Source organism: Drosophila gunungcola, unplaced genomic scaffold (genome assembly GCF_025200985.1).
Source record: "Drosophila gunungcola strain Sukarami unplaced genomic scaffold, Dgunungcola_SK_2 000001F, whole genome shotgun sequence".
NCBI lineage: Eukaryota > Metazoa > Arthropoda > Insecta > Diptera > Drosophilidae > Drosophila > Drosophila gunungcola.
In genome coordinates, this window is record NW_026453197.1 from 5,299,404 (window position 1) to 5,327,150 (window position 27,747).

Below are 27,747 nucleotides of genomic sequence, written 5' to 3' on the forward strand. Positions count from 1 at the left end.
TAAACCAAATTTATGTTATATACATTTTTGAATTAACTCTATTAAAAAAGGCAATGGAATTGACCCTATTTCACAAGTCGATTGTAAAGGCCACATCTTGTCAAAACAGATTCAAGTGCAATTAATTTTGGCTTGAATAATGCACAATGGCCAAATCAAAAGGGTAAAGAGATACAATCGAACTGAAGTGGGTAATGTGACTCCCGCTTCCGTTAGGCCACGAATCCCGTCCAGAAATCGTGGTAACCCTCGTCAGAGCGTGTGACCCACATACGGACACCACAAGTCATGGTCATGGCGACAAAACCTCTCCCAACGGTAAGCGGTCAACGGAAACCCGGCCCCGCCCCCTTTCCCCAGCTCTAACTGTTTATCTAGCCATCTAGCCATCTAGCGGATTGATTTTACTCTCTCTCTTTGGGATCTTTGGGGTAATGCTGTCAGTCAGATAGCGAGAAAAAGACTCTTTCCTCCCACTTTTCTTTTCTTAGGTAAACAATGTAGCATCAAACAAATGTATCTTTGGGATCTCGGCCTGTTCTAATTGTCCAAGATGACAATGCAGATTGGGTGGGTAACGGTAACAGCACACGCACACTCCAATCAGAAAGAGACGAGCCGACCGACCGACCGACCAAGTCCAACTGGAAACCAATTGGCATTTCAATCACGCATCAATCTGGCACGTTTTTATGATGCAGATCACAAGGCGAAGCGAACGGGGCTAAAACATCATGATCATGTTGCTGTTGCTGTTTCTGTTTTCTGTCTGTTTTTTTTTTTTTTTTTTGTTGCTGCAGATCGAGGATGACGAAGTGCAGCGCATTTTTGCAAAAAGAAAAAAAGAAGAAAATTTTTATTGGTCGGTTAAGTTTTCGTTACATTTCGTGGATTGTTATAAATTTCATTGATAATTGCCATATATTGATGGCATGATTATGTGCATGATTGTCTGATTGTTACTGTTTCGTTTGGTGTGGTTTCTACGTGCGTGGCATATGATGCATTTTGCCGCTGCTGATCTTTCCCCTCTGCCGTTTCGTGTTGTGCAAAATTGTTTTCGACGAAAATTGTTGCACGAACCCCAGCGCAAGAGGCGGAGATATCAATATGGGGAATATGTAACGAGGATATATATATCTGTCTGGCTGCAAGCATTCCTACATACAAATGTAGCAATGCAAGTTGGTTCTTATTAACCATATATAGGTCAGCAGCCTCAGTTGCATGCCTCTTGATTGAGTTGCAAGAAATGATTTTCATCTGGGGGTAATTCGCATTTTTACGATAAAATGATGTCGGCTCTGGCAATTGTTTTTTTTTGGCTGCCACTGCTAAACTAGATCTTCCATTCCCTTTTCCATTTTCTCGACATCAACACCAATAAAACTCTCAACATTTCACTTTGACTGGGACATTGACTGGATTTTTCTAAGCCTTTTTGTTTGCCAATCCGTAGTTCCCATGCCTCTTCGTTTCATGTTAATCATTGTGTCTATCTTTTGTGTCTATTCGGCTCATAAATTCCAGCAAAAATAAAATCCCATAGGGAACTACTGTCAGGGGACAATGTTTGGAAAGTCGAGCTCCACAAAAACTGGCCTCCGAAAATGGCTTAATAGTTAAATTTAATGCTTGGCCATAACTAAAAGCTCAGGCTCAAGACAAACTGCCGTTCAATATGCAAATGTGGCCAAAACGGAGAGAGGCAGTAGTTGAATCCACAGCCAAGATCGGATTGGGTCCTCTTTCCCCTCTCCCCCCATCCCCCTTTTTTCCCCTTCTTCGTTTGTTAAACAAGTCTCGGTTCTTATCAGCTGCCTCGGCGGCGACTATCAAAAATAATTGACAACTAAATGGGCATTCAAAAGTCAGTGAATGGCGTGAAAAAGAGGCATTCAATGAGGTCGGTAAAATTGTCATTTGACAAAATCGTTAGAGCCCTGATAAGATACCACTCAACTTCGTTTGTGTGGGCCCATCTACGCTTCTTATTCGGTGTGGGTTGTTGCTGTTCTCCCTGATTTGGGCATAAGTGCTCGGTGCTCGATGCTTGAAATCGAGTTCGTTGCCACAGTCTTTTGTTTCGACGCATTTCGTGTGCGCCGGGCCGTGATTCATTGACCAGGTCGAGAGAGGCGACTGGCACGACCACCGCAATTACATCCGGTAATTTAATGTAATTTTATATATTTCATTTCAATCGCATGCGAGATACGGCGACTAAAAATAAAGGCAAACCTGAATCAACTTGCTCAACTCACCCCTGATTTGTGAGATTTTGTCAGCATTCCCGACTAACGTGATTTCGTGAATTAACATTAGCATTTAAATAATGGCCTAGACGTGCATCGTCGCTTGATAAGATTTGGTGGACAGCTAGCCAAACAGACCTTTAGAAGGCCATTTCGGCGGCGAATTCGTTTGATAGCCGATGATTAATTACTCAATTTCCCTGTCAATCTGCCGGCCACTCACAAATTTGTCAACACACTTAAAAGTTCAAACTCCAGCGTCTTTGGGATCTGCGATCTGGGATCTTGGGTTATGATTGATTATAGTTTTGGGTAGCTGGAATGCCTAGACAATGCAAGCAAAAGAGGCTCAAAAATATTTCATTAATTAGAATTTTGTTTGTGAGACCATTAACCGAGCCGAGATTAATAAGCGGCAATTAACCAAAGGTTCAAAATTCAAACAAAACTCCAGAAAGGCAATCTAGAAAACTCTCGAAAAATAAAACTGTTAGAAAGAGGCGTTGCGCAACGGTTTAAAAACGCATTTGGCTATCTTTCTGTTTTGTTTCGTTTAGTTTTGTTTTTTTTTTTCTTTAGTCTTGTCTTGCTTTAATTATGCGTAGAGTTATTTCAGTTTTTCTTTCCATTTTTTGATAAATTAGCAGTGTCCGTCAGCTATGAGGTCACCTCGGGTCGGGGTCGTGTGGCTTCAGTCCTCTGTCTTCTGTCGTGTGGCTAATTAAGCCAAAGCCTAGTCCGAGTATCGACTTACCCAAACAGGAAGCGCTCGCCGGTCATCCTTGGCCATTTCCAGTTCTAGGCCCCAACTCGATCCCAACTGATTGACAAGACGAGTCCAAATTGTAACCGAGTCCATGGCATTAGTCTGCAAAGAGGCGTACGGAGAATGGTAATTGGCATAAGTATCAATGGACACAAAAGACGAGGGTAGCTTGGTGAGTATTTAAGCCTTAAACGATGTTTTATCTTGGCTCTCACATTAAAAACAAAAAAAGGGTGCTCTTTTGGTAGAGGCTTGGTTTAAGAACTTTGATATAAACCTTTTTTTTTTCTGTCAATAGATGGCAATTTAAAAGTGTAAAATACATTGAAAGTAAACAAATTTTATGTTTATAACATATTTTGAGTAAAGAAAGATTTAAGCTAAATAAAAACAAGAAGGAAAGCAAACTTCGGCAAGCCGAAGTTCATATACCCTTGCAGCTATTGCATTAATTAAATACTTTTGAAAACATTTAAATTATGATTTACTTGAGTATGTGCTAAAAAAAAACATTGAAACTATGATTATTTGCAGCTCAATTATTAGATAGTTATTTTATATATTTTTATTATTTCTATGGGAGCTATATGCTATAGACGTCCGATTTTGATAAAATTTATACCATAATTCTGAAATAATTAAACATTGCTATATGTCGAAGAACTAAACAAAAAATTAAAAAACAGAAAAGTTATAATTTTTTTCATTTATTTTTCCGATTGTTCCTATGGGAGCTATATGCTATAGTCGTCCGATTTTGATGAAATTGAAACCGTAATTCTGAAATATTAAACCATTACTATATCTCGAAGAACTAAACAAAAAATTAAAAAACAGCAAAGTTATAATTTTTTTTCATTTATTTTTCCGATTGTTCCTATGGGAGCTATATGCTATAGTCGTCCGATTTTGATGAAATTTAAACCGTAAATCGGAAATATTTTACCATTACTATATGTCGAAGAACTAAACAAAAAATTAAAAAACAGCAAAGTTATAATTTTTTTTCATTTATTTTTCCGATTGTTCCTATGGGAGCTATATGCTATAGTCGTCCGATCCGGCTCGTTCCGACTTATATACTACCTGCAATAGAAAGACAACTTTTGGGAAAGTTTCATGCAGATAGCTTTAAAACTGAGAGACTAGTTTGCATATAAACGGACGGACAGACGGACAGACGGACAGACGGACATGGCTAGATCGACTCTCCTAGTGATGCTGATCAAGAATATATATACTTTATAGGGTCGGAAACGTCTCCTTCACTGCGTTGCAAACTTCTGACTGAAATTATAATACCCTCTGCAAGGGTATAATTATACATTTTTAAACAGCCCTCGCATGCTATCCACTTACAACTTACAGCTCCTATAACGACAGGAAGCAGCAGGAGCAACAAAAACTTGCCTCAATAACTTGCAACAGTTGCTTTACCCCTTTTTACTTCCAAACCATGAGCGTAGCTCCAACAATATTGACTGGGGTTGGAACCTTATACTTCAAACTAGCTGTCTGTTCGACTGGGTGTGGAGTAGGGTCAACTGAATTAAGAACCCCCTGTACGCCCCTGCACATACTAATGTTACACAGAACATAAATGCATAAGCTTTCATTACGATATCTTGTTATATATCTCATTACGAAATCTTATTTGTTAAATAGTAAACTCTTTTGAAATATTTTAGGAAAATTAAAACTTTTTAAGAAAAATAAATCATTTTGAAGCGGGTAATGTTAAATGTCTTAAATGCCACACTAACTACATAAGCTGTCATTACGATACAAAAAAATCATCTCTTTCCATTCATTTAAAGAAAACTTAGAGGCTTATTTAGGATGCCTCAGCACCTAACTACAAATTATAATTTTTAGCCAAGTCCTTGTATCACAACAATGTTTATAAAAAATTTCATATTGGCTGTTATATATTCTTAAAACCATTAGGTAAAACAAAGTTCTTTTTTCCTGTGCATACATCATAGGGTGGTGCAATTGACAATTGCTCTGCTACACTTCGCCTGGCTGGCTCAATGGAATGCAGTTGGTTTTCAGTTTGCTGTTTGCAGTTTGCAGTTTGCAGTTTGCAGCTGCAGTGTTGTGGCAGCCACATGACAGTAATGAAATGCCTGGCATTTTGTACGGATCTACCAGCTCTTAGCTCTTAGCTCTTAACTCGCAACACCCAACACCCAACATTCAACTGGCGACTGGTAAAAGGTGGTAAGTAAGTTGGCTACTTATTAAGTGTCATCTCCATGTCGCCAAAGGCGCCGCAATGCAAATGATAAACTGACAGCCTTATGACAGCATTAAGCAAATTGCTCACTGCTCAATGCTCGCTGTTCGCCAGACGATCAGCAGACATCAGTGCACATGCTGCCGAGATGCAGATGCACCGCCAACTGGACTTAACGATTGGCTTAATAAAATGAAATATTAAATGCGATTAAAAACGCGACGACGACGACGATAACGACGACGACATCAACGCCACAAGAGGCACAAACACAAACACCACAAACAGAAACACAAACACAGACACAAACGAGAGCAACGGCAAGGCGACGATGCAATAAATATATTGGAACAGGCCGCGCAGCTACCGGAATACACCGCCGATCTCCCCCAGATCTCCCCCGATCCGCCATATCCGCCATATCCACCATATCCAACCGCCCATTGGACATGATAAAAATGTGAAATGCATGCGTTCATTAAATTAATGCGCATGGGGCATGTGGAGCCGGGCAGATAATTAAATGCGTGTTTGTGGCATGGGCGCTGGGCAAGGTGCCCGTAATGACATTAAATATGTTTAAACATGCATAAATAAAAACCAGGCCGATGGTTTAAGGGGACCGGCCGGACAACTTTACTTTGGCCAGAGCCTGATGTTTTAATCAGGCCGATTCCGATTCTTAGAGCGCCTCGAACCTGACCCAATGCCTAAATGGCTAAATGGCTGGGCCTGGGTCTGGGCCTGGGCCTGAGCTAAGCTGAGCTTGTTGCAACAACTGGTTAAATTAATGACGCAACATGAGCCGGGGCACCAGTTCTTACATAGGTGCGCTGCCTGCCTGCCTTGCCGAGATTAACGACGATTCAAATTGCTGGGCGATAAATTGTAAAGTTAATCGCTTGTCAAAGTTTTCGCGGTCGCATTTATCTTCGACTTCTGGCCAGTAGCAGCTGCATCGAAGGCATTAGATACTAGATAGAAGATGAAGATGAAGATGAAGATATGGCCGCGATTTATGCTCTACTCGCGGAGCCCACATTAATGTTTAGGGTTACACATATACTGCACCTTTATAATTCGTTTTGATTACTTGGTCATTCGAAAACATATAAACCACAGGAAACTAGAGAGTTATTAGTTCGAAATCATAGCTAATTATATATATTATTTGGCTGCTAAGCTGGTTTATAGGCGAATAGTTGATTTCTGGTGGACTTGTACAAGGTATTTGAAAGGAAAAAATCAAGTTTATTTTACTTCATTAATTGTAATTAAAATCTTGACCAACTTTTGACTTGCCTCAAAAGCATATAAAGGTAGTAAAAAATATTTTAATGATATTTCCTTATTGTTTAATTATTTCTCAAATGGATAGAGTTCAGAAAAACTGGTCTATTTTTTTTTGGAAAGCAGTTAGAAGTAAACTCACAAATGCCGAACCAATTGACTCATCCGATTGCAATTTACTGGCTGATAAGACAGACTTGTGCAACCAAGTGCGGCCACAACTTCAATTTCAACTTCAACTTTGGCTGTCTTATCGCCGTCGGAGTAATTACTGTTGTTGACTGCTACCATTCCGGCTGATGGCCAATATTGTTACCCGTTTCGGTGGGCCCGTTCAATTGAGTCAACGGGCCGAGACAACAATTGTCCATTTCATGAATTGAAAGCGCCGCAGCTGACTCGAGTTGTGCGCTGTTTGGCCATTGTTTTGGATTTCCTTTGGGTGGTTGCAATTGCATTGGAAAACGTCATTCAAGTTGCCAGGCAAGTTGACAAATTTGTCAACTGATATGGAAGCGCACCGGCCGAGCGAGTGGCTAAGCCAATGTAAACATGTGTAGATTTATGGGTTAAGCTGCTCCAGTGATTGTTGTGGCAGCGTCTTTTGTTGTGTCTGCTGTTTTTCTTAAATGTGTGTTTTCTGTGCGTTTGTTGTCTTCCCCTGTTTGCATATGCATAAAAAGTGGCCCACTTGGTGCGTGAGTAAAGTTATGGGGTCAAGTATCAAGTGTTTTTACTATATATAAATTTGTTTTGAGTGCAATACAGTATGCCCATGACATATAACTTTTTTATAAGAAAAGTTATAAGATGTTTTGGGTATGTGCTTTTAAATCTATGATATAGAGCAATTGTGTTTTTCCGGATACATTTGAACACACTCTGTACAGCAACTCCATGGATTTGTCACGCGTCCATTTGTCTGTCTCGTTATCTTTTTTTTTTTTTCTCACTTGCTCGTTTCCCTTGGAAAACCTCATGTTTATTTGCGGTTTTAGTTTAATTTCAATGGCTCTGTCGGCTGTTGGTCTATGCGGTATATCTTTATCTGTGCCACGTCTCAAGTTCAGTTCACACGCTTTCACTGGCCCGAGCGTCAATTTGAATTTACTGCCCCGCAATGCTTTGCTTTGATAGATAAGGCTGTGTGCCTCAAGACAAAAAAAAAATCGCTGAGAAACCCCGTGAGGCCGTCACAGCACACATGCATAATTAGCAGGTTCGTCGGCGGCAAAACTGAGAACTGATGGAGATCGGGCTCAAACTTCGGTGTTGGATTATCCAGTCCCAGTATCGGGTAGTAGGTATTGCACACTGGTTAGGGGTCTGGGTTATCTGGGGACCTGTGGCTGGACTTCTGTGAAAAAGCAATCCGTTCGATTTGATGGCGGCATGCCCAACAAATTGCCGCTAATGAGGCGCACCAATGTTGCCCCCGTTTAATTAAAACCATAAACAGCATCGGTTTGGCTTACCTTAGAGACGGCTGACTTCTGACTTCAGCGGGGGGGCACTGAATTTCTGTAATTCTGTAATTCTGCAATTCTGTACTCCACCGGCAACGCGGTTCCGCTGAAAGGACTCCTGGGAATCGGAGTCGCGCTTGGGCCTTTGATGATGTTGTTATGGAGTGCCAGGAATTTCACTGCAAAGGAAATGCATTTTTTGTTTTAACTGGGTGTGTATTATTAGGTATACAATTATAGTTTAACTAGATTTCTTTATCAAATAGGCAAAAACCAATGTTCTTTATATCTTAAAATAATTAAATTAAATATAAATATGGGCTCTTTTAAGAGTTTACATTTTTGACTTCTATTTTACATAATCGAGTCTTTTTTTTGACAATGAGTGCCCTTATAATATATATACATAATTTTTAGCACTGTTGTCGGAAATAGCTATGTTGTCACAAATGATTAAATAAAATTTTTTAAATCTAATTCTCAATAAATTCTATTTCTCAGTCCAAAATGACCAGCAAAAAATGGCTGAATACCTATCCCACGAAATTCACTATTTATTTGCACATTATCAACCAGACGGCCAAGGAGTTGCCAAATAATTCGCCACTAAATCTTATCAAGCACCAATAGCCGGCATTGCATTTGGCCGCAGCTTCAGATAAATGTCATTCCCAGGCAAAATGCCAAAAGCAATCCCAGCATGGGCTTGTCAACAGCTTTTTACTTGTTCGCCGGGCCAACAGCCAACAATGAGTCGTAAATCAAGGAAAGGTGTTGTTTTGCCTTCTTTTATTTCCACCTCACTGTTCTAGGCGGGCGGCTGGCTCATAAAACATTGAAAATTATGATTTAACGCAAATTTTTGTAATTAATCTTGACAAATAAAGCGGACTGAGGACTGCGGCCTGCGGGCTAGCGAAGTCGAGCTTGTTGCAAGTGGCAAGTGGCATCTTCATCTTGTGTTGTAGATGCCCGGCTGGCTCCTTTTGGCCGCTCTGGGCATAAATCTTTTCTCCACTTCTAGTCGGGTTTGGGCTGGGACTGAAGTTTGAATCTCGGATCTGGCGGATCTTGCGGATCTTGCGGATCTTGCGGATCGGGGTTCGCTTGGAGCCGCCTGGGCCGCGCATCGTCATCATCATCATCATTATCCTTCATTACGCCCGGCGGAACCGGTTTCAAGTTGTTTCTTTTTTGAGTTTTGCACAAAAATATTTCATAATTGTGCCAAGCTATGCAGTTCTTTTCTTTTTTTTTTTTTTGCTTCTTTATTTTTTTTGTTTTTTTGTTAAAATATGGCCTTTTAAGTTATGGCCAAGAGAGAGAGGAAAAGAGAGACAGTGACCTTTTTGGAGACTTCATCTCGAGCGGGAACGCAGCTCAATCTTAATTATATATTTGCGCTGAGCTCACGACAAGCCCGATGACGACCAGTAGCAATTATTACCTGCAACTCAACACTCATCATTCACACACGGGGAGAGCAGCATCAGCAGTATACACGTAGTTACAACTACGTTGCCAGCGAATGATATATGAGCATATTGCGTATACGCCACCTGGGACAGAGGCAGACTAAACAAACTAATTGCAGCAGGGGCAGTTATAACCTGAAGCTGTCATTAAATCGACTGCTACATCATAATACCTCCCCAAATGCCCGCCACTTCCTACTCCTTCTAACCGCCATTTATTTCTGATTTTTACTATTTTTTTCCTAATCAGATTTGCTGGATATCTGATTTTATGCCTCTTCACGTCGGCTACCATTTTTACTGGATGGCTTCTTTTTCATGATATTTATGATTTGTTTGCTGGCACGATGCGTCAACTTTGGGCGCGCGAGCTCTGCTCGATTTTCGTTTTTTTTTTTTTTTTGGCCAGTACTTTTCTTGTTTTGTCAGCAAAGTAAATAAATGAAATAAAAAACGTGACTGTTACGAAAAAGTCGTGTATGTGATTTTTGTTGTGTCGGTTATATCGTTTATTTTTGTTCGCCTCCTTCTGCCTTTCTGGTTTCAAGTAGTTGACAGTGAGAGAGCCACCACCAAGCACATTGTATAGTCATCCGAACAATGCGCACAATTTTCAATGCGTTGGCAAAGCAGCTTGGCACGGTTAGGGCCATTGTCTGACTGGCTCTAATTTTTTTCCTACCCATCTACTATCCGATTTTTTTTTCGCCGTTTTCTGTATCTGTTTTGAGCCGTGTGTCGTGTCGGATTTGTTGAAATTTTTATTAATTACCAAGGCACACACACACACACAGCAAACAGTCATCCCGCTTTTGGCCATTCTGATCTTCATTAGCGACTCAAACAAAGCTGATGAGCAGCTTACGGCCTACAGCGCCTTGAGGTGAGGAAATATATAATAGTGTACTATAGTTGAGGCCCAAAACAAAGACGAATCTCATTCCTCAGAGTTACGTGTTGGCTGGCACGATCTTCACGAGTTAATCGAAACGGAACCTGCCGCTCACCAGCATTCTAGTCGTATCGATTCTGTGTATACCACTCGTAAAACGTTACAGCGCATTGATGGCTTTCATAGTTTAGGCCACTTTTATCTACGAGATCTGCCATTCTCTGGCCCTCTCCTCGGGCGCAATTTAGCACAATAGTTCGATCTGAGGGCCAGCTTGAAACATTCTCTTTTCGGATTTCAAAAGCTTTGTTTTAGTGTGCAGCTTAGATTGTTTCACCATCTGATCTTGCCTTGACTATTAAGGATTTTGAGTAAAAATTTGTTTATTGTTGTAAATTAAATTTAATTTTAAGCATCTTAAGTCATTTATACTACTTCCCCAAGGACCATAATAAGGTTTAATGTGATTTAGATATATTTCTGTACCAGCAATATTTACATTAAAATCTTTCTAGCTTCTGAGTTTTTATTATTTTTTCCGATTTAAATTATTATGTTAAATTAATTAAATCAAAAATCATTAAAAATTTTTGTTTGCATCTGAATTTTATAACTGTTCAAAATATCAACGCAATACTTTTTTCATTCCAACTTAAACTATTAAGTTTAATTAATTAGGTTATAAATATATTTTATTCATTATTTTCCTATATTTCTATTATACATTTTTAAATCTTTTTAAAATCTTGAATGTTCGCATTGGTATTGGTTGATGTCCCATTTCGTTTAGGGTTTTCCTTTCCTACCATAAGTAACCATTTTCTGGGCAAACTCATTCCACAAAATTCACTATTTCACCTCCGAAGGGGGGCAAACATGGGGCTCAAGATCGGCTTCTGCTCCTCTCGGATCACTGACTCCCCAGCGGTGGACCAATGGACCAGTCCATGCCTGGTTACTCCTCCACAGCGATCGCGATGACTGGGTTCGGTGTTTTCAGTGTTCACTGTTCAGTGCTCGGTGTTCAGTGTTCAGTGTTCAGTGTTCGGTGATCGGCCCCTCGAAATTTCAGGCCGCCCATGTCCATATTTAGACAGCACACAACCCAGCGCGGTCTCGACTAGCCTGGATTTTGCGGTTTTTTTCGGATCTCTTGCGTGGGTGCAGCCGGCCCAGAGATCGCAGACCAGACTCCTCACAAAAAATCGAAAATCCAAAAAAAAAAGAAAAAAAAAAAGAGCGGAGAGAAAACATAGCAATTTATATGCGCGCTGGCTTTTAAGGCAGGGCCTTTAAGCCTGGCCGACCGACCGACCAGATCGATCTCTGGAACCTGAACCTGTGCCAGTGCCTGTGCCTGTGCCTGTGCTTGTGCCCCTCTTCAATACTCGATAGTTAATCAATTAACTAACATAATTTCGTGCAAAACTAATTAACTACCTCTGTTGCGGACAAATGTTTGCTGTCAAGAGCGTTTAGTGTCATTCATTTTGCGGCCAAGCGGCGCCCACTTGCAGCGAAACTCGTTTCCACCTCTTAGGCATTACACATCCGTCGATAGATTTTAATTTGTTCGAATTTAATAAGTTTTCATGTACGGGGACGGGGTGGATTAGCGGGAAGAGCACTGCGGAGAAACTTCCGCTTTTAGGCAGAAATCAAAAATCAATACATAATTCTTTTGACATGCCAATCGCACATTTGTGGCATGCAACCAGCGACAACAACAACAACATGTTCGCCCCAACTCATTGAGATAAAAATGCAATGTGCAATGTGCAATGTGCAGAGACCCAGGAATCCGGGGAGGCTGGCAACAAAACGACGACAAGGCAGGCAACACACACGGCACTCCAGCAAATGTTGCAACCGTTTCGGGCTGCACCTTCCACACATATATATATATATATATATATATATAAAAACAAAAACAAAAACAAAAACTGACATCCCAACTTTGAGCCGGGCCAAGGAAAAAGTGAAATCTGCTAGAATTGATCTTGTGGGGAGTCGAAGTCATCGGCGGCGGCGACGGCAGCGGCTGTGGTTGCTGTGCATCGCTCGCCTCGAATGGGCACCCAAAAAACTGGTTTACCCATCTGGCAAGGAAGTTAGCCCAACGGCAGAGTAGCTTAGCCAGGAACAGTGTCCCGGGGAAACCCATAAAATCACTGGGATACAAGCTAACGGCCCGGGATTATTAAAAAAATCCATTTCCAACGCCATTAAACCATATTTTATGAATACTTTGAATCTAGGCGGGATTGAATTATCTATCATACATGCCAGCAATGACAAAATTTAAAGGATTATTATTTGTAATAACATTAATCTAATGAATTTACCATGGCAAGTTCAAGTCGGTTTAAATAAAACAGATGAAAAATCGTTTTAAAACCTAAATAGAGAAACTATCTAAGATTGAATTTAAGGTAAAAATATTTGTTTACATAAAGAAAGCCCTATTTTATTTCTTACAAATGAGATCCCTAAATATATATAAAAATTGACATTTTAAAGGATCTTGGACCATTTGGCACCACTGTGCCGTGGGTTTTGCTGTTCTGGCCGAGGTCTCAGTTGCAGACTCTCGGCCAGAGCCTTTCATTTGCTGTCAGCATCAATTGAGCCAGCTCCACACCGCAAAAGCTGAGCCCCGATGGCTCCCAAGAACTGATCTCCTCTGGCGAACCATTCAGTCCCAAGATATATGAGCCAGAGCTATGTTGTGACTGCTGCCCGCTGTGCACCTGTGCCCGGAGATGTGGATGTGGATGTGGACGTGGATGAAGATGAGCCCAGCTGAAGGTGAGGCCCAAGCCGAGGAGATGAGCAGGCGAAATGGACTTTTAAATGTTGCCATTTGTTGCGTGAAAACGCAACCGGTAGCCCAAAAACGTTCAGCGTTGCGATTTCCTTGGATTGAGGAGGGTTCGGGTTCGGGTTTGGGTTTTGAGCTTGGGTTTGGGCTTGGGTTTAAGTTCCTTTCAGCTATTAGGAATGATTTTCAGTTCCTCATCCTCGTCGCATGCCCAGCGGCGATCATTAACGCCAACGGTTTGCTGCGGCGCTTTGAGCCACATTTTACAACTTCGCCCGAAAAGAGCAGCCAGCAACAACAACGGCAACCGCAGCAGCTACAAAAAGGTCAGCTACCGTCAGCGTTGGCCCAAGCAAACATATAAAAAAGTACAGAAAAAGTAACATAAAATGAAACGGAGACAGCCGGAGAGATTGTCTGAGCTGGGGCCATTCCAGGAAACCCAACAGCTTTTTTAGAAGTGCCCCAGCCTCAGCCCCAGTCCAAGCCCAAGCCCAAGCTCAAGCCCAACAATACAGAAAACAGAACAAGTGACAAGCCACTTGAATGGGAAACCTTTGGCCAGTCAGCCTAATAAAAATGTTGTAGCTGCTGTTGGGAACTCTGAGCTCTTTTATATGGGCGGGGTGAGATTTAAGCGGAAGCGGAGCCAGAGCCACTATTCTGGTTTTTGTGTTCACTTCCCAAAATCTCAGACAGGCGATTAGCTTGAAAATAATGATGTAAGCGAATCAAAGCTCAAATCTTTCATTTGTCAACTGTCACAGAGGGCAGAGGGAATTGTTCGTATATATTTAATGAAATACAAAAAATAGTTGCTCTTGGGAAGAATGGAAAAAATAGGTGTTTCTTTGACAGTTTGTGAGTTATGTAAGGCAAACTCAGAGGCCCAAACAAGCGGGAGTCAAACGTTGGCTAGCAAAATGTTGGCAAACGGTTTGAAAATCGAAAAAAAAATACTTATTTACTTTTAAAGCTTGTACTATTATTGAAAGAGAACTAAGTTATGAGCCTTATACAGTAAAAAATGTTTTTAAAGTCTCGCAAAAAACAATTATTATAAGATATATTTGACGAGCTATCATAAACGAAAGGTTCGCTTACTTTGTCTACTGGGAAGTTAGTTTTCATAACCAAAACAATAGAATTTATGATGATTTAACCCTTTTAATTGCTTGGCAACTGTAAGTGGAATCTATGTCAGATATTTGCGCCTGAACATTAAACACATTCTATCTTTTTTCCTTTGCACTCATAAGTAGAATCTATGTCGGTTTCGTGTGCTGAGCGCTCTTCAAGTCCTCAAGTTACCTGTTGATGTTGCTGCCGTAAATGTTGCCGCTGCTGCTGCTGTTGCTGCTGCTGCTGCCTGACCCGCTGGCAATTATCGCTGGCTGACAGGTGGCAAATTCTCACGGACCCCGGGACGTGAACCCTGAGAGCCTCTTACTACCAACTTGACTGCAATTAGACATGCGCAACTGCTGTTGCCGGGCCACGAAGAGCACTCAGGGGTCAACAGACCTCCGGCAAACTGTCGGCCCTGACTGCCCTGATGGATTGCTGGATGGGACTCGAAAGACTCCAGACTTGAGATTCGAGACCCAAGACCCAAGACCCAGAACCCAAGACCCAAGACCTAAGAATGGAGAACAGAGGCTCTCTTCTCTTTGGTGGCTTGGCACATCACACAAATCACGCACTTTTTATTTGCCCGAGCGGATAAGGCGGCCTTTTAAGGCTGCATCATGAGTTTGCAAATTGTTGCTGCCGCTGCTGCCGGTTTGACTCGGTTTCCTGCTGCAACTTTATGGCAATGGGTATTGGGCACGTCGCTGGCAGTGGTTCTTATTTTAGCAGTGGTAGGTACTGGTACTGGTACTGGTACTGGTCGTGGTCGTGGTCGTGGTAGTGGCGATAGCTCTGGGTCATTTTCTGAGAGGATGCAGTCAGGGCAAATGCAACATGAAACCTCTGAGCACAAGGAGCATAAGGTGTCCCAGCGATTGCGACTGCCACTTTGCGAGGGCAACTGATCGACTTTTTTGTGCTCTAAATGGAGCTATCCACAAGAATATCACAAAATATAAATGCTCATTAAGATATTGAAAGTTGTATGAAGTTTATATAAAATAATTATTACTTTTTAATGCTTGAAGCAACTATGTTCACTATGTTTGACAAGATTTAAAAGATTTTAAAGTGAATTCTTTAACGGAAAGTATCTGTTATTCAGATATGTTTTTGTTTCGTTGGAAATTTCTTTTCTATCTGAAGGTCTCTAATCGTATTTTGAACAAGATGTTGAAGTTTGAAAAGTGAATTCTGCAACTGAATATATCTATAAATTAGATATGTTTTTGATAAATACAAGTTAGACATTTAAGAGGATATACAAGATATCAAAATACTACTTCAACGGGTCTTTTTTTTTAACTACAACACTTCCAAGAAGTGTTCATCGAATATAATCATATTCAGAGGCTGTCCATTAAGCATTCAATATAGTCGATATGCCCCATTATTAAGTACCCTAACCGAAACCAGTTACTGCTCACTGCTTACTGCTCCTGTGGCATGCTGTAATTGATATTGCAACTGTGTGTGTTGAGCGGGACAGATGGAGGACGTGCAAGTGAGAGGGCAGGCGGACAGAGCGAGAGGGGGCGAACGTGGGTTCTTTCGCTGGCCATTCTTTCAGCTCCAGCTACAGCTACAGCTCCAGCGCACTCGTCTTCGATCCGGCTGCGACTCACACGTGTTGCTAATGAGACATAACTCAGGCATCAAGATCGGCTTTACTTCGACGCTGCTTGGCGACGGTGGCTCTGTCTGATAACCTAATAAAGTCATAGCAATTAAAGCTCTCGGAAATATACACACTCCCGCCGAGTGTCCGTACAACTTGTTTGGCAATATCTCTTCTGCTCGGCCCGAAACCGCTCGCAGACACTCGAAATATTATAAAACAAAATAAAAGTTGCCCAAAAATGATGTCACTCGATGGCCCAAACTCGAACTCGCAATTATAGCCAACACTCCGAGCACTGAGCTCACTGAGGTTGCCTTTTATATTATATCATTTTTGTTGGTTATAAACATTTTCGTTCCTTTTCATTATTTTTAATTTTTTTTTTTTTTTTCGTTTTCTGAGAGTGCTTTTGTAATATATTTTTGTGGGCCGCTTTGCCTTTTATTCAGTGTGTTGTTGCTGTGTGTGTGTGGGATCTCGACTTCTTTAAGGCGGTTTTGAAAAATCATTATTTTAATCGTTTATTGACTTGTTTAAAGCGCCGCTAAATGTTTTCCATGCCATTCAAATGCTATGCTACAAATTATGTGAAGTGATTGAGCACAAAACTGAGTTCCTTTTTCCCCCACCATATCTGTTTTTCAGTTCTTTGCCAGCTTTGACAGCTCGAATTATGGCCAGAAAATTATAAGCAGATTGGTAAGCTATGATTTTGGAACTTGGAATAAAAGAAAAGGCGTTTTAAAAATGGAAAGGGGGATTTTAAAAGTGTTTCCAACATATAATTCTTGAAGGAGGATTTTTGGCCTTAAAATAAGGTTTCAAAACTCTCTGGGTATCTCAACTGACAAAAGTAAATTATCGCTCAATCCTAAAAATTCCTTAACATTCCTTTACCAAAAAAAGTATATTTACAACCACAGACCATATACCTTATTTTCTAACTTGCCCTAAGATTTTACACTTTATAAGCCCAATTATACAGGCCTCCTTCTCTCGTACAAAAACCCCATCTATTACCAAGGTGAACTTTCGAAACCATTCATCCAGACCAGGCCAATGAATGGAATCGACTGTGGCCAGATCAATTAGTTTTCAATTTTCTCAGCGAACAATCGCTTTCAATAGATTTTCTTTGCTCTGACCGGAGATCCATTAGGTTTTCCAGCCTGGGGCTACTCCGCACTGCGGCGGTGATTAATGATGATGCACCCCAATAATCGTAAAATAACAAAAAACCAAAGAAAAAAAAAATACAACGCCTAGATATATAAAATTTTTTGTTAATTTTGAACTCACCTGCCCTTTTACAGGCCAAGGACATGGCGGCCGCCTCGTCTGGTTTTTGTGGCCTTTTTTTTTGTGGCGTTGCAGTTGATGTAGTTTTTACGATCATGGCTTTCGGGCCTCGACGAGGTGTATACGGGCGCATATCTACCCGTTTACACGCGCTTCTATTAGACCTTTTGACTGTTGGCCACGCTAATTTGTGTCTACTAGTCCCCTCTCCTTTTGGCTCTCGCTCCATCTCTGTCTCTCCGTTCAACTTTAGCTTTTTTCCTTTTTGTTTGGTCGAAATTTGCAAGTGCTTACTAATAGAACGTTTTGAGTTGTGTTAATGAATTCGAGAGTTTTATTGACACTTTGCCGCTGACGCTGACTCGTTTTTGTTTTACTTGGGTTATAGTCTTTACTGTTTTTTTTTTTGCCAGCTTATTGCCGTTTTGTTGGGTTTGGGTTGTGTGTGTGCGTGTGTGAGTGCGTGTGTGTGAACTTTAGTTAATAGAGTTAACGCCACGTTAGTGCTTTTGTTGGCTCCGTAGTATTATCAGTTTATCTAACACTTCTGTTGATAGTGGTGGTATGGTGTGGGGCTGCTTTCCAGAGCGGTTCGGTGTGTGCGCGTCGCTGGCTGACGGAGCACTGATCGGATCGCCACAAACGTGGCCAACACGACAGGTAGGCAAGGGTATAAGTGCCTCTGCCGCTGCCGCCGCCAGGGGCCCTCGCCACTGAACAAAAAGTGACTGGCCTGGCACCGCGTTTTAACTGTTTTCCACTGACTTTCCACTGAGCTCGATCGCCTCTGCGTTCCACTTTGCGACTTGCCAGCTAACGACGACGACACGGGGTTTTTGTAACCTCGCGGCGGTGCGAACTCTCCAAAAGTGCGAGGGGCCAGCCGTCTCGCTCGCACTTGGGGTAACCAGCGAACCGTATTAGCACAGGTGTAATTATCTGCTGCAGCGGGATATAGCCATCTCGCTCGTGCTCTCCCAGTCACTCGCTCTCTTCGGCTGTCTTTCCTCTCGCTTGCACGGGCCTAAGAGAGAGCCGCGCTCTTCGAGCGTAATGATCATTAGGCCTCTGAGTCACCTGAAAATAAGTCGTTCTTGGATTGTCTCTTCCGATATATGTACCTTGCATAGCGTTTTGCATTGCACACAGGAAAAGCATCATATTATGATATTGCATTAGCATAGCGTTTCTTTGATTACAATTTAATCGCTCAACGATAACAGTTTCAAAATATTAAAATGTCACGTTAATCTCTTGATTTCTTCTTGCGTTACTTTAGGCGTCATTTATGTACTGTTTTGAATATTTCCCAGCAGTGTCTAACTAAATTAATAAAAAATTAACTGTTCTTATTCCAAATAACATATTGTTATTATAGATAAATATTACTCAAAATTGTATTTTTAAAAATTAATTTTATTAATATTTTTTTTTTATTTTATTTTATTCATATTTTATTCATAAGGGCAAAATAAGCGTTCAGACAATAAATAAGTATATTTTGTTTTAGGGTATTTTTATAAAGATCTTAATAAGGGTACACTTTAAATTAGTTGTTCTATGCTTATTTTTTAATATTTTCTCGCAGTGCGCTGTCGATGACATTTTCATTGGTCAAGACATCCGCTGGACGATCAGACATAATTTGTTTGGCCATTACCAAACCGTTTAGAGCAATCTTCTTAGCAGCCTCCATACGCACTCCTTATCATTATGCGCACTTCCAACCGGAACTAGTTTCCTTTGGGCGCATCGGAAGTCCCAGCACGAGGCCTTAATCGATCCCTATTATCATTAATAAAGGTTCCAACTAGCCGATGCTTACTTTGTAATAAGTTCAAACTTCCGTTTGCAAGTGTTTAGAAAAATGAACAGGACAATATTAGTTTGATGTGGCTTGCTCAATTTTCACATTCCTTTCATTTTAGTAATTAATATAAAAATCATTTCCAACGGAAAACAATACTTTGCAATAAGACCTTTAATATTTCCCAATACCGCTTCTTTCTACTTCTTTGAAAGTATAATATGAATATAATTAATTATAAGAAAAATAGAGAGAATAGATCACAATAATATTATGTATTATGTATTTAATTTTATGTATTATTTAATTTTATTTATTATTTAATATGTATTTGTATTTAATTTTTGACATTTGTAATATTGGATATTACTTAAACTAATTTATAGATTGTTGGTAGAAAACTTAATATATGATTTAAAAAAAATATTTTAGCTACATTTTCAAAACACCGTTTTATAACTAAAAGCTACCAAATTACTGGGCGTATTTGGGGCTTTTTTTATTTACCACCTGTGTGCATTGAGTTGGAAATTTGCGCGCTACTGTTAGTTTTGCGATGGGGTGTTCGATGCTTTGATTTCGTAGCAAACAACAACAGAACAGCGACAGAACATGCTGAGAAATAAAGAAAAACTCCATTTGTCGTTTTTCATGCTGCTTAACGGAAGCGGTCGCAACCGTTAGAGGCTGGATCCGAAGCTATATGCAGCTATAGCTGCATCTGAGTCCAAGCTGTTGCCGGCGATCCCAGCCAAATGCAATTAGTTGCGGCAACAAACTGCAGCTGCTGCTGCTGCTGCATTTGCAGTTGCAGTGGTTGCTGTGGGGCGAGGATGCAACTGCAGCAGCAACAACAGCAACAGCAGCAACATTCGCAGGGGCACGGCGGTCCGCTTTCCATTTGGCTAAGCAGCAGCCTAAATACGAGCGTTCTGCAAATGATCTCTGGCAAAATATAATAAAGGAAGTTGGCGAAAGACATTTATCCGTCTAATGATGTGATTCCACCCAGATGTCCAAAGAGGAGCCCGCTTAAGTGCTTTTTAAAATTATATGTGAATTCGATAACTTGCTTGGAAATTTGTTGAATTTACTTTATATACTCGCCAGTAAAATGGTAAATTGGTACTTTTCAGTTTCCTTTGGTCAATGGATAAAACTATAATTAAATCTTCACTTTATTACAAGAAAAAATGTATAAGCTAAAATAGTGTCATTTTTAATTTAATTTTATTAATTTTAAGACGAATTAAGATCTCTTCTTATAAAATTCAAAACATTTCAAATTTCTTGTTGCGAAAAGAATTATGCATATGACTTTTAAAAACACAACTTTTGTTGCACTTAATATGGCATGGCAAATTGAAACTTTTTCATGTGTTAAAAGGTTGTTGGATACACTTTAAGTAGCCACAATTTGTATTTAAATTTAAATTTCGATCCGAATCTCATTAGGCATTACTTGAAACTGTTTTTGACTTTATTATAAATTATAAATTATATTTGTTGCTTTTATTAAGTTTTAGTTCAAAACTCTTAAAACTTTTAACCTTTTTGCATATAAATAAATACTTAGTTATTATTTTGACAAACAAAGAAGTGACTACAATAAAATAAAATAGTTAATATGATAAAACACCAATGGCGTATGCACCCCTGTTGATATATATTTTTTCTAAAACCCCTACATATATATTTTTAGAAATTCACATTATACATTATACAGCTAGAGCTAGCGTGGTGAACGAACGCAACTATCATTTTGGCCAGGCAACAGCCCACAAAACTCGAGCTATTCGCAGCTCATGTGTTTCCATTTGTATTTGAAATGCTCATTTTCGTTTTATTTTGTTTTTCACATTGTCATCGAACCGTGACGATGCGTTGCTGTTGTTGTTGCTGCTGCTGTTGTTGTTGCGATGTACCTGTGCCTACATATACTATATAGAAATATGCAGGCAATGTAACCCCCGCAGAAGCTGATGATCTAAGTGTAGAACATGCGATAATGTTTATGGCCGTCGGTTCTGGGCTCGCATCGAGTACAGAACTCGATTATATAGGGGTGCAGATCGGAACCCGATCCCAAATGTGGATACGAGCGCCTGCATGACATCGAAGTTGTATCGAAACGGTAGCCCCGAAAAAAGGGATAATTAATTATGCCGCGGCTTCTGCTGCTGGTGACATTTTTCTTTTCACCTTACGATAAGGAAATGACGAGGCGCAAAGGGCAGAAAATTTCATGGGTTCCCCCTCCCCAATAGAAACTGCGGAAGTTGTCGTTTGGAAAAAGAACAAAATTTTCGCTTATGATATTGTTTTGCCCTTTTCTGTTGTCTAAGCATATGGGGTGTATGTGCCGTAGATGATATAGTTTTTCCACGAAAATGAGTCAGCTGAGCCAGCGTCAATTGCTTTCGGGCCAATTGTGCAATTTTCTGATTTCGTTATTGTTTTTAGCTGGCTTTCGTTGCTGTTTTGCTGCAATCATTGGCAAAGACATTTGGCAAATTGCATTTCGGGAAAGCTTTTTTTTCGCTCAACTTTCACCTCATGAATCCAAATCAGTCAGTCAATCCTGCAAATGAAGTTCTCCTCGCACCATCTTTTCTCACTGCAATTAACAGTCTAGTGAACTTTCACCGAAATTTACAAAACAGGAAAAATCATTTCCAGAACCTAACGGATGTGTAAAGTGGGGAAACTCGAGTTCGGGTCAAAAGCAATTGGCCGGGTCCAGCAAGAACAACCAACTCGAAAAAAGGGCCCAAAGCTTAATTCCAAATCAACACGACACAGAAAGGGAACAGAAGTCGGGTTAAGGTTCCACTGACCAGTCGACGGGTTATTCTAAGCAAGGTGTATACTTTTAAATACCCTGTAGGGTATAACTTTAAAAAAATAGTATAATTAATTGTATCAGTAGAGTAAATGATTTAAACAAAATTTATTTGATATTTGAGTTATTTTAAGATTAATTATTAAAATACAAAAAATAAAGGTTTTAAGATTTATATCATACGCTCAAACTTATCTGCCAAGGTATCCCATATACCATATACCATATTTAATCAGTAAGCCCACACTGTGGCAGCCCCAAAGAAGAACCTTCATTTATTTTCGTAACGTAAAAGCAGACTAGTTGTGGTACCGAAATACTAGAAATAATAATAATAATAACCCACATGTACCGGTATGTAAGACCATTTGACTTTAAGTGAAGTCATCAAAACAGGCCGCATCAGCGACAAAACGAACCGAATTCTGTGAAACTTTTGACACAGCCCCGGACATAAAACACAAAAAACAAAAAAAAAAAATATATATATATATATATATATTACGGAAAGAGGGAGATGGACTGAACCGTAAAGAGGATTTCTTAATTACTCAAAAAAAGGGGGCGGAGGAGCGGCGGGGAGACAACAACAATCGCCGCGTTTAGGGTCGCTTCTTGTATTGGCCTCATCATAATTACAGAGCACTTCTTCTGCTGTTTCTGTTTCTGGGTCTGTTTCTGATCCCAAGTCCAAGTCCGTTCATCGTTCATCGTTCATCAGGGCAATGATATGTGTCGCGCTCTATCGCAGCTCTAGTAGTCGGCAATTATTTTACGACCAAACTGAAACCAGAATAACCAACTCATAACTATTCAGGGCTCTCTCTCTTGGTTGTACACAGAGCAAATAGGAGAAAATGTTTTAAAACTATATTTATTACTTAACTTCGGATTATATGTAAATTAATAAGTGAAATTAATAGGTCTAAAACTTCACGGGAGACAGGCAAACTCCTAAAAAACTCTGAAATTAAATGGATTCAATAGATACATCAAAAAAATATTTTGGCATTCACTGAACTTAAGTAGGCAAAACCTAGATTTGGAAAAAATCTTTTCTAAAAAACCACCAGAACATATTTTAAACACTCAACATAATCATGTTATCATGTTATGGAACGATGAACTTATATATGCTTTTTCTAAGTTAAAATTTAAAAAAAGTTGCCAGGTTATATAAAAAATAAGATTTTGATCTAAAAAAAAAACAAATAAATATTGATCAAATTAAACTGCGCTTAAATATTAACTTTATAAGTCGAAACATATTAAATCGAACCCTATTTAAAATAATTTTTTCAGTGTACTTTCATATGAACTTCTGGTTACGGACGGCTGCCTTTGACAGATCTACGGTAGCGAAATATAAAAAAGAAAATTTTTCGACCATTTCCAGTCCGAGCCAAGTGTCGCACGTGTTTTCCTTTAGGGTGTTTGCCGCAAGTACTTCCAAGTCGTTATAGTTTTCCACATTTTAATGGGGATGGGGATCCACTAGCCTAACCTCCGGGGGTACAGTTGAGTTTGGCGGAGGATGCAAGCGGAGCCAAATGTTTCATGCAACATATCAAGCTCAACGGAGCAGAAAATCAAAAAAGTGCAAAAGGCAGAACACATCAACAGGTTGCCAAAGTCTGTGGGTGCAAAAGAGATGGCTGCCAAGCGAGCGAGAGAGATAGAAAGAGCTGGTGAACCTACAAGTATGATAATAATTTAGACTGTTATCTCTTCATAGAGCCAACAAACATGCAATATGGTACGGATCTGAGTCCATCTCCTCTGTAGAATGCAAACAGTTTTCCGCTGCTATGAATGGAAAACTGAGGAAAAATGATGTGCTAAACACGCAGTCTAAATGAGTACAGTTAGCACAAAATATAAAGCACATTCTGGACTAATGCCTGTCTAATGCTTTCTACACTGGGCAACCAAATCCTTGGCTAAAACGAAATAAATTGAGAAATAAAAAAGATAAATAAATTAGATATTTGGTTTTTCATTTAAAAAAAGATGTTTTGATAAAGTTAATTAATTTAAACTTAACCCAGCTTAGTAAACTTTAATTTACCTGCTACCCAAACGTCATTGTAATATCTTTGCTAAACTTAACCTGCATTATTAATCCAAAAACGTGCAACAAATTTTTTAAATGAAATGAATTTAATTTGACTAAGCTTAACTTAGCCTAAGAAAAATTATAATATAAAGAATTTATGTGAAGGAACGAATATTAATACTATCACTTTATTTTATTGATACACTATTGTATGCATATAAGGTATTATTTTTAACAATTTCTCTATAATCGAATATAAAACCAGAGTTGTTTTAAATATTGCCCAGTATTCCTCACAATATTTCCCAGACAGGTGTTAAGAACTGGCGATGGCGCCTTAGACATGTCTTCAATTAAAGTGCAATAACAACTCTATTATTGGCCAATGGCTGTATCAATAAGCGTCGTCCACTCGCCGAGATGACGTGAGATATGAAGCGCTCTAAAACAATAAAAATCTGAAATCAATTTCCACAAAGTCCGACTCGCAGAAGAGGCAGTAATGCGTAAACGTGTTGAGGTTGAGGCCAATCGAGGGACCTGGGCTACCGGTTGAAGTTGAAGTTGAAGTTGAGTCGAATTCGAGTCGTTGTAGATGTCGATTCATGTTCCATTCTAGCCCGATCACACCTTAAATGGCGACTGGTAACTCGAGAGCCTGTGATTACCTGAGAAAGAAGCGAGAAATATTTATGAACCGATGGCCCCGGCAGATCCTCAGCATCAATGGATGCTGCTGGCCAGCTGAATGGACTATCGATGGGCCATCTAGGGGGAGTTCCTCTCACTCTATCGGCACTCCATCCGCAAAAGGCCACAGAAAAGCACTGATGGATAGTACACTTAAAAAAATATATAGCAGGCCCTTTAAATTTGCTGAAACCTTTAGTAAGAACCGATTTCTCAATGGCAATTTAAGTTTTAACATTGAATTAATTTGTTGGTTATGAAAAATGTACCATCAATTTACCTGACTTGTGATTCCAAACAATTTACAAAATAGAAACCCAATCGGCTCTCTAAAATTGTAAGTAAAAAAAAATCACATTTTAAGATTAAAAGAATATTATTAATAATATTTCATGATTAAAAACCAGCGAATTATTTAAAATTAAGATTTTCGAAAAGAGAATTTTCATTGCATTTCTTTATTAAGATTTTTTCAATATTAGCTCGTTTTTTCTTAGTATACATTTGCGTAGCAGGAAGCACGCTCCATGTAACTTATGAAAATGTAGAAAAAGCGGGCAGAGATATAAGGCCAAGAAGTTGGCTATCTTGAGAGGGGTTTCGGAGACCGAGCAACAACAGGTGTAATAATTGAAATCGGTTTTTCCACAAAACCCTAATCACGGTGAGTGAGCGCGCGAGCCAAGATGTATTCTGCAGATACTTTTTGGCCTGCGGTTACGCTTGGCGGCTGTCTAAGCATTAACTCAACCAGCAGCTGTAAAATTACGGCAAATGTTTAACCAACCCCTTCGAAGGAAATTGGGGAGGTGGGGCGTTCCCGGATGGAAGGCCTTAGCCCCAGCCTCAAAGACAAATGCGCACAACGCACTACGCATTACGCATTGCGCATTACGCATACGCCACTTGGTCCGCAGAGTCCTTTGGGACACCCATATACCGGGAGACCTTTCCCACGATCCCGCCACTCCTGACCTGCCTTAATTAGACAGCCAACGCCAGCCAAGCGTTTCCACATGTCGCACCCAGTTGCATTTGCAGCTCCTCTCCTTTTTTCTTTTCTTTTTTTTTTGGTGGATGACTTACGCATTACAAATGAAGCAAATTAAAATTTACATATCAATCCCCGAAACCTGCGCCTCATGCTGATAATTATCTTTGCACACCATGGTCCCCCCTCTCTTTCTGCATTTCTCCACCTGTCTCTCTCTCTCGGTTTTCCATTGCTGCTGGTAATTGAATTGGAGTGCAGCCGCGAAAAGGTCACAGACACTGCACATGGCAAGCACAGTCAGCGAAAAACACCAGCAACATCAAGCTGCAAAATATTTAAGGAAATCCATTAAACAACAAGGCAACGATTAACACATTGTAGTTTTTAATAAATTATTCTACGCAATTATAAACATTGAGCTTGCAAAACTTTTCCAAATTTAGGAAATAAATTAGAAAACATATTTTCATACATAATAAAAAACTATGATAAAACCATTTTAGCTTTTGCTTATGGGCAAGTAGTTTTACAACACAAGTATTTTATTATTTAGAAAGTCAGATTTTTATTAAAGTCGAGAAAATTCGTTTCTCATCTTAAGTTCGAGCTAACAGAAAGATTCCCGCAATTTTGAAAATAAAATAGTAAGCTAACAGAAATTAATATTATTTCAACATAATTTTAAATGTGAAGTAAATATTTAGTTATTTATGTTTATACATTTTTTTTACAATTCTGTTATAATTTTAGTTATTTACTTTAAATACAGTTTTTGGCTTATAACTAAATTGTGATTATTATTTATTATTCTAGGGCAAAGGGGTTACACTTTAACTTAGAGCTAGACACAACTAAAAAAGGGTATACTTTCTTATTTTGAAAAAATATATATAAATATATTGTTCCTAATATCTAAAATATATCATATATGCTTCCATCAAAAATATGGTTTCAAAAATGTTTCCGCTTTTGAAAACGCAATCGAGTTAGGCCAATGTTTAACCTGCAGAAGAACTTAATATTTGTATAGATGCCGAGATCTTGAATTTAAAATAGCTAAGAGAATGACACAAACAATGCTGGTAGTAAACCTATAAATGTAAAAATATTTCATGTAATTAATAGCTCCAGTAAAGGGATTTTTAGTGTTAAAATTTATTTTTGGGCTTGTAAATGATGAACTCAAAAATCTTAAAATATCCCTTCTGTTCAGTGTAATTAAAGCGAGTGCTCAACGCGTGAGATCATCCATGAATAAGGCAGAAGCGGCAGCCATCGCCATCGCCACTGCCATAATTCATAGCCGTGGAATGGATGTTGGTGCTCCGACTGCAGCCACCTGGGCGCACAAAATAATGCAAATTATCAGCTAGAAATTGCACGAGTGGTCAGGTGCATAATGAAGCAGCAGCTGGGGAGGAAGATGAGCCAGTAGCCGCTGCCAGCCCATAATTGAGTTGCAAATGCTCGGTGGGGTTGACTCTCGGTCCTCGGCTCTCGGTACTTTTCGGCCTTTGGTTCCCAGGCCAGTGGAAAATGTTTTAAACACTCCGTTTCATAGATAATCATCATAATTATCTGGCAAACAATAAATATAATATCTAGGCAAATTACAACAATTAGGCAGCTCCCGGCTCACAGTTGGAAAACACCCAAAACTTTGGCCCAAAACCCAAAAAAGAAAAAAAAATAAAGCCAAATTATGCCAGGGGAAAGCAAATGATTGCTGGCTGCCTGTATTAATGTGTCCCTCCTCTTGGCACATTGTACACTCTATGGCATGTAACAATGGCCGGGTGGCCGCACAATAAACATGATTTTCACACGCGTTTCATTTTCGGTTCACAAATTAGGCAGAAAAACACTCGGCCCAAAAAACTTTAAAACGCGAGCAATGGTTTTAGCCACAGCAGGTAGCGAGGGCTGGGGGAAAAAACATTTTAAAAGTTCAAGATTATTTCGTAATTTCGTTTCGATTAGAAAGTAGTGTGAAGAATGAACTGGATATTTGGCCACGCTATTATGCCGAACATATAAAAGACTTGATAGACTTGCATTTTTTATAAAGACTTTAAATGTTTCTCAAACATATTTTCTTAGTAT

The 27,747-nt window shown here is 39.6% G+C and overlaps 1 long non-coding RNA gene across 1 annotated transcript; it reads right to left on the reverse strand.

Annotated features, from left to right (window-relative positions):
- On the reverse strand, positions 1–18,159 carry LOC128261709 (uncharacterized). Its single transcript, XR_008268273.1, has 3 exons — positions 17,256–18,159; positions 8,026–8,195; positions 1–3,123 (listed from the first exon to the last, which is right to left on the reverse strand). It is a non-coding gene; the product is annotated as an uncharacterized LOC128261709 (long non-coding RNA).
- Between the last annotated feature and the right edge of the window lie 9,588 nt (positions 18,160–27,747).